Raw genomic sequence first — 8,928 nt, forward strand, 5'->3', positions numbered from 1 at the left:
TTGAATATAATTTTTTTTAATTTGTTTTAAATTAAATAGGATTGAAAAAAGTAGTAAATTTAATAGCTCATTTTTTTCTATATGAAAACAATAATGGTGTAATGCAATGAAATGAACGGATGAACAAAAATTTCACTCCTATGATGTCAGTATAAATGTAACCTGCGTTTTACCATTTTTAATCATTTTTTATTTTTTTTGTTCATCAAAATAATAAAATGCAACCTCAGTTTTATTGTTTTCACGTTTTAATTTTTTTGAAACAACAAAATGCAACCTGCGTTTTTTGGGACGCAAAACACAAATTGCGTTTTTAAAGTGTTAGAAACTTTTTTTAGAAAGCTTAAAACGCAGGTTGCGTTCTTAGAAGAAAAAATATTTTAATCAAGAGTGTGTCTATACGATGATAATGGTTATCATTGGTGTCGACGATATTGAAGAAGTCATGCTTATTGTCTATGTACTCTTGTGTATTTTTATGTATTCTGGAGACGATTTTGGAAAAATAATAATTTTTTTATTTTATTTTAGTGAAAAAACATTCGTATATGTCATAATTGTCAAATTTCACCCCTCCCTTGCCAAATGCTAAAATGACACTCCCCTCCCCTCTATTTTATAAATATACATTCTCCTCCCTTATAACTCTTAAAAAACTTTCTCTTTAATCCATTTAAAATTTTTTGTGTTAATTAATATTAATTTTATCTATTTTTTAAGAAAAAATAAATTATTTTTTGAAAAAATACTTATTAATTGGTAAAATTATAATTTAATAATTAAAAAATTATTGAAGAATATTTTAGAAAAAAATTATATAATTATTAAATTTTTTAAAAAATACAATTTAATTAATAAAAGAATAATTTATTAAAGGATATTTTGGTAAGTAAAATTTAATGATAAAAAATAAAATTTTTACTAATGGGTATTTTTTTTTAAAATAAATTATTTTTTCTTAAAAAATAGATAAAGTTAACATTAGTTAACACAAAAAGTTTAAAATGGATTAAAGATGAGGTTTTTTAAAAGTTAGAAGGGAGGGAAATGTACATTTATAAAATAGAAGGGAGGGGAATGTCATTTTAACATCTCGCAGGGGAGGGGAATGTAATTTTCTCATTTTTTTAATAGTTACTTGTGTAAAAAAAATCGAATTAGGTGAAGTTGAAATTATAAAAGATGTTTGGAGATTATAGCAAACACACACGAAGGAGAGACACGTGTCATGCACTGAATAGCTCCCCTGACAAGCTATGTTTTGCAGCTGCTGCAGTTTTTGTTTTTTTGGGCCTCATAAAGAACGTAACTTGCGTTTTTCAGATTATTAAGTATGGCAGATTTATATTTGTAGATTACACCTCATACACCAATAATATTATATATCACCATTTTTACCTCCATTAATAAATTAATTTCTAAATTTAAGATATATTTTTTTTAATTGTTGATATTAAATTTATAATTTTAAAAATAAAAATATAAAATTAATTTACTAACTAATTAGAAAAGCAATTAAATAGATACGATAGTATCTGTTAAATTGCACACGATAGTATCTGTTAAGTTACGTGTGCAATAATCCTCTTTTCATTCTTCGTCACATCCATAAAAGCCTATGTTCATGAATTCATTGTCTCCATATTTCGAATATTTTACAATACATTAAACTACAAATTCCTCTTCAAACATATTCCTTCAAAATTGGATACTAAATTAGTATATTACTCTTAATTTCGACCTTCGCATTTGTCCACAATTTTTAATGGAATGCATTCAGTGGAACATCAAATGATCCAAATATGCCACGTAAAATTTGAAAAATTTGAAAAATTTGTAAGTAATACCTAAAGATAATATTTATTTCTCTCTATTAAATAATTAAATTTGACTCCATTAAATTAAATTATTATCAAATCTGTTAAGACTTGAAAGAATATTGTTTATTTATTGGTATTTTTTTTAGAAATTAGTTTTAATTTTATTCATAGTAATTGTACAGTTATAGCTCAAATGACATAATCTTCCCACACTCAATTAAGAGGTTACGGATTCGAGTCTCCTATCTTTGGTAAAAAAAAAAAAATTGTTGGTTAGATAAGTTAAAGACCAATCAAATTTGACAATAACAAAATATAATAATAAAAGTTATTATTGTATTATGTTTATAGTTTGTCAACTTTGTTAAGTGTACACAAAAAACCAGCATCAAATCATTCACATATTGAAATATAAAATAAACATTAAATATAACATAAATATATTGTTACTAGTTTTGTAACTAATTTTTAATATATACATAATATTTTTTATATTTTACTCTCATTATCAAAATTTTTTGGATCCACTACTGTCTCAAATATTGGTTTATTCTGAGTAATTTGTGTAAAAATATGAGTTATTTGATGATGTGAGGATCTTGTAAAAACTCTAGATGTGTTTGAATTTTGTATTGACGTATCAACATTAGATGGTGATGATGTATGCTGTGGTAATGGTTGTAATTAAGGTTGCAAGAATTGAATTTGTTAAATGATGGGTTCAATAATTTAATAGTCTAATCGAAATTGAACTATAATTGATTCACATAGTAATTTATTCATATTTTATTATTAAAATTGTAGCTCATTCTTTTGACACACTCCATCACTCACTTATTAGTCCATCGCTCCTTGAAGCCAAAAGCCCTTAGGGTGTGTGTAGTTGGAGGAATTATAAATAATTTTTAGAAATTTTAAGATGGGAATATCATATTCCCATATTTGGTTCAAAGTTTGAAAAACTATTCCTAAACAAGTTTGATTCTAGAAAATCAGAATATCATCATTTCAATTCCCACATTTTCTTCGGGTATCTTTGATTCCTATGGGAATGGAATCTTTGTAACAAAGTAATACTTGAACCACACACACCCTTAGAGTTTCTTCTAAAAAGTCCCGCTCAAGTCTGTCATAAGCTTTGTTTATGTCAAGCTTGATGGATAGATTGTCTGAACTATTCTTGCCTCTCTTGGTTATAGCATGAAAAGCTTCTTGGACAATTACGATATTGTCTTGGATTTGTCTACCACCTATAAAAGCACTTTGAACGTGAGAAATAATATGGTCTATAATCCTCCTCATCCTTATAACCATCACCCATGAGATGATTTTGTATATAAAATTGCAGTAGCTAAGGAGCATTAGACGGTTGAGGCTCTCAGCTTGCTTGACTTTTGGGACCAGCACCACATGAGTCTCATTGACATCCTTCGATAAGAGGCTGTCCTTGAAAAAACTTCTAACCACTGCACACACTTCTTTGTTAATCACGCCCGAGTGTTTCTGATAAAACAAGCCATTTAATCCATCCGGTCCTGGCGTTTTAAGACTATCAATGCTGAAAACTGTATCTCTGATTTTTTCATCTTTGACATCTCGGCTAAAAAATTCATTCATGTCTTCATTTATCCTCTTAGGGTTTAATGATGCACTCGTTCATCTCCACATTCTCTCTTGATTCGAAAAGTAATTCTCGATAAGTTGCATAATTTCTACTTGCCCTTGAATCCATTGCCCATTACCATTTTTTAGTTTTCCTATTATGTTTCTATCTCTTCTTTAAATGGTTGTAGCATGGAAGAAAGCTATTTTTTGTCTCCCCATTTTAACAATATAATTCTTGCTCTTTGGCCCCAAAATATTTCTTTTTGGTTCTACAATCTGGAAATAGCTTCCTTAGTTTCTTAGATTTGTTGTTGTTGTTGGTAGGTGTAGGAACTATTCTGTAGCCTTTGAAACTTGGCTTTTAACTTTTCTATCTCTCTGTCAGCCCTTCTGAACGTTCTTTTACTCCATTTTTCTAGCTCTTCCTTGCGCTTCACTTCTTCATTCTTGTAAGAAGCTTTAGCCAACTTCCATCTGTTGCACCCACTTTGTCCCAACCTTTCTTAATGATTTTCTCGTATTCCTCATTGTCTTTCCAAAATGCCTCATATCTAAACAATTTGGTGCTCCTCTATTATGGGTTTAATTAGAGAAGAAGGGGCAATGATCGGAGGAAACAACAGGAACTCTAACTCCAATTGACGAAGGCTCTGTCCAATTTTTTTCGAGTAACAAATCCATCTCTGGAATTGCTGAACCAAGTGAATTTATTTCCTTTCATGTCCGGGTCCATTAGTGCATTGTCATTAATAAATTCTCTTAACTCTTCCATCTGTATCTTGGATTTAGGATGCTTTCCTTCTTTCTCCTCTTGGTATTAGACCTCATTAAAGTCTCCAATATAGCACCTGGGCTCTTTTGAGTCTCTTCAATCCGCAGATAAGATTCTCCATAACTTCCTTCTATGTTTGAAAGTGGAATTATCGTAAACAAAAATATCTTCCCATCTGTTGCCATTATTATCTTCTATATATGCCTTAATGAAATTTTGAGACCAAGAATAAACAACAATATTCATACTATTCTTCCATAAAATGCATAGCCCACCAGACAAGTCCCGGGGTTCCACAAAAAAATGATTGTCTAGTGACAACCTTCTTTTTAATTTACTGATTCTTACATCTCTTGCTCTAGTTTCTATTAGAAATACTAAGGCAGTCATGTATTGTTTACATAAACTTCTAAGCTCAGCTACTGTNGTTAGGCCCACCTCCTCAGCCATTGAATCTTCCTCTCCCTTATTTTGTTTTATGTACATTTGTTTCTGGTAAAGCTCCTGGAGTTCCTCCGCATCAATGTCACTTCCCTTGAATTTTTTTGCTTGTTTTGGCTCTTGTTCATTCTCCCAGTCCTCATTTGTGATTAGGTAAATTGCTGCTACTTCTCTGCTCCTCTTTAGACTCAAACCCTTCTTTATTCTCATTGCTAGTTCCCTATCCCATGCTGTTGAGTTCTATTTGCCGTTGTTCTCTTGTGCCAATTTTTTCTCCTCCTCTAGTGGAAGCTCCACATAATAGTTGCCATCTTCCACGTAGTTGATAGAGCCTTCCATTCTCTGTTTTCCTTTTCCTTTATTCATTTTGGCCGCTTCCCTTGTAGCCCATATCCCGTATTTTGGTTCTTTGTAGATCAACTTCTTTCCATTTGGGTCTTCTGGATTGATTGAGAGTGCTCTTGGGTAGTTAGATGGTAACATGGCTTATTTGTTATTTTCAACTTTCCTGAAGATTGTAAGTTGGCTTAGGCTGACATTACCTCCTGATATATCTTTGTTAGGGCTGAGTCCACTTGAATTATCTCTCATCAGAGCACCATCTTGATTGGTTTTTGCCTCTTTTTGTTTGTAGTCCAATTCTTGGTCTTGAATTATTGGAGATGTTGTGTTGGTCCAAATATTAGCAGGAGGCCCATGTTGATTGCTTACTATCCCATTTTCTTTGCTCAGACACTCCATCACCCTTCTTTCTACCTCACTCTTTCTATTTATCTCTCTTCTGATTTTGGAAGCTTGACTTATTTGATTGATTTGTAGCAGATCTTGCTCGTTGTGCTCCTTACCTTGTTTTCGGGGATTAAGGATTTCTTCCTCCTTATTTCCTGCCCCTCTCCCACTGTCCTTGTGTACTGCACCGCCCTTATCTTTAGAAGTCACTTCAGCCTCTTCACTCTCTATTATCCGTTGGTTAACAACACTTTTCGCTGTCTTTTGTTCAAACTCTCTGGTTCTGGTTTGTGGCGTACACACCTCTCCTTCCTTTCTTTGCTCGAACATCCCTGCTTGTCTTCTTGCCTCCATGGTGTTTAGCGGTCTGGCTGGATTGGTTTCTAGGTTCACTGAGTATCTGGGTATGTTAGGATTCCAACATGCTATGGCTATGGGTTTGCTACAGGTCCTTCTCTCATGCCTTATGATGCCACAATTGAAATAGTAGCAATCTTGTAATCTCTCGTATTTGAAGCTTACCCACGTTTTTGGATGGGGGTCTCTTGTTAGCTAGAATCCTGTTTGGAGGGGCCTTGAAATGTCTATTGTGGCTTTGAATCTCAAAAAGTTCCTCATGAGAGTGTTGTCTAAGACAGGATCTTCCATTTCTTTGACAATTCCTATTAAATCTACATTTTTAGAGGCTACTTCCAGGTTCATGTATTCCTCTAGTACTCCATATACTTGAATCCAAAAAGCCATGAAGTCGTGGTTTATCTCCCCTAAAATGTCCCCGATGACCATCTTTGTAAGTTGATGAGATTTCCTTTTATGCACCAAGGACCACTGTCTAAGATTTGCATTCCTCTCCTTCTATCGCTAAAGTTGATTAGGAATTTCCTCCCTACTTCAAAAATGGCTACTCCTTCTGGGTTGCACCACATACCTAAAAGGGGGTTCTTGCAAACCTTGAATTTTATTTCTTTTTTTGTGATGACTTTTTCGACCATGTTGCAATGGTCCGAGTTAAGGCCTTGGTTTCTCTTTGGCCTTATGCTTATGATTTTGCCTTCAATGGGATCCATTCCTATATTTCTCACCATAATGTCTTGGTAATTCCTACTTTAGCTCAGAAATTGATGTGGTTTGTGTGTGGTTGTTTTCTGATATAGGTTACTTGTGATGTGGAACGGGTTTCCTTGACTTGGGAAAAGATAAGGTTATTTTGAAGGCGTGGTTGGTGAAACCGGTTGAAAGGAAGTTTAGTTGTGCTATACAAGGTTAAGGTTTAAGGGTGTTTAGCTACGTGGTGATAAAATATGCAGGATTGAACTCAGGAGGGGTGGAAGCTAATGGTTATGTTTTTGCTAGTAGAAATTATATGGTGTATGGTAGAATTATTGAAAGCAGTGGAAAAGCTGGTTTAATCTTCTAGTTATGGTGTATGGTAGAACTATTGAAAGCAATGGAGAAGCTGGTTTAATCTTCTGGTTAGGGTTGAAGTTAGCAAGGTTGTAGGTTTGATGAATTGTGTTTAGAAATGTGGTTGAAGGATGTAGTTTGATGTTATGCTTAGTGATATCAAAGTTCGGGTGTTATGATTGAGTGCTACTTGCTTTGAAATTGTGTTTTACACTTCAAATGTGTTTTACACTATTCTCAAGAATCTCTCTAATGAGAGAAAATTCTCTCCAATTGAGAAAAAACGTGCGAATTTCCTAGTCACTTTTTAGAGAGACTCTGCTGACACGTGCATGTTTGAAGTTGGTTTCCGTTTTGGATTGGGTTGGGCATTACTTGTTTGGACATTCGCGAAGGTGTGAGATTTTTTTATGAATTCCTTTAGGCATGTCACATTGGACACATTTGAGGTATAACTTATTTACAGTTGACTTGACCAAAAAAACAAAAAACTATTTGCAGCTGAGGCTTAAACAAATGACAAACTTACGTGTCTCGCTGAAAGTAGACATGAGATGCAGATTTAACAAGATGACCACTTTACACACTTGAAATTATCATTACACATACACCACACAATAATTAGTAAAATGCTTCTAGGGAACAGAATATTATTTTCCGATAGCATGTTGCCACATTTTCTAGAATACAATACAAATAACTCCACAACCAAACAGCCAAAGAAATTATCATAGGCTAACATGCATTACTATCGGCACTTGTTTTTTTTTTTCTTTCTTAAAGTTGCAACGTGCATGAGATAAATTTTGATAAATGCTCATATTTGTGATGCAAGTAAAATTAATTGTATAGCCCAAGTGAAAACTGGAAAGTTAACCAACAGCCATATACACTCCTCTTATTTTCTACTCTGACTCTGACAATTGATTAATGTATACAATGCATTTTCATGTGAACAAATTCAACCACTAAATAACAATAACTTCAATTTACAATAACTCTATAAAGTGCAAAAGAGCAGAGATCCATGTGTCACATAAAACATACCTTCCTTTACTCGCACTGCCTACCAAATCCTTTAGGCAGGTGGAGAGTATCTTCACTAGATCACCATACCTATCCCTTATTACCTGTGGTACATAACAATGCAGTAGCCATTGATGCTTTACTCAACAGTTTGTTTAGGGGAAGCAATGGCAATAAGGTTGGGGAAAGTAGCGAAACAAAACTGTTCTTATATTTAAGATTAATAAAATTGGTTCTTCCAACTTTTTCCTTTTTTTAAAAGAGATCATAATTGAATGAGAAATAGCAAAGAACACAAACTCACCTGAAGTAGAGGCAGAAGCTGAGCCAGGGACGCGGAGAAGCTTTGGAGTTCGGAGCTTCAACACAGCCACATGTAGAGGATGACAAGATACGCAAAGGAGGCAGAGACCGGCGACCAGGAACAGGGCATGGAGAAAGGATAACAGAGACTGGCGGCACGAAGGGAATGCAATAGAGCATTACGGAGCACGACGGAGGAGTGACGTTTAAGGACTTGCGAGAGAGAGAGAGAGAGAGAGAGAGAGAGAGAGAGAGAGAGAGCATGACGGAGGGTTTGAGACGGAGGGAGCGCCGAAGGAGGGGTTGAAAGCGCGATGAAGTGGCTTTGGGGTTAGGGTTGGAGCCACGATGAAGAGCCTCTGGCACATGCATAGTGAAGACTGATGATGAAAAACGCGCGTTTAAGTGTTTTTGGTCACTATATAACTTTATACACCCTATTAGCACGCTTTACAAATGTTACCGTAACATAATTCTATTGGCACGCTTTAGAAGTGTACCTATTTTTCTCTATAGTCACGCTTTTGAAGCATGGCACAAAAAAATGTGGCCAAATCGCTAATCAATTGCCACTCTCATAAAAGTGTGGCCATTGATCATTTTGGTCACGCTTTTGAAGCGTAGCAAAAAAAAACATGGCCAAATTTTTAATCAATCACCACCCTTATTAAAGCGTGATCATTAACCTTTTTTGGCCACACTTTTAAAGCGTAATAAAAAAAAGCGTGACAACATACTTTTCTTTTTAGTGTAAGGAGCATCCTGAGCATTACCTCTTTATTCTATATATCGTGCATGTTAGATTCTTCACTTGCCCTCTATTATTGC

Source organism: Arachis ipaensis, chromosome B08 (assembly GCF_000816755.2).
Source record: "Arachis ipaensis cultivar K30076 chromosome B08, Araip1.1, whole genome shotgun sequence".
In the NCBI taxonomy this organism is placed as follows: domain Eukaryota; kingdom Viridiplantae; phylum Streptophyta; class Magnoliopsida; order Fabales; family Fabaceae; genus Arachis; species Arachis ipaensis.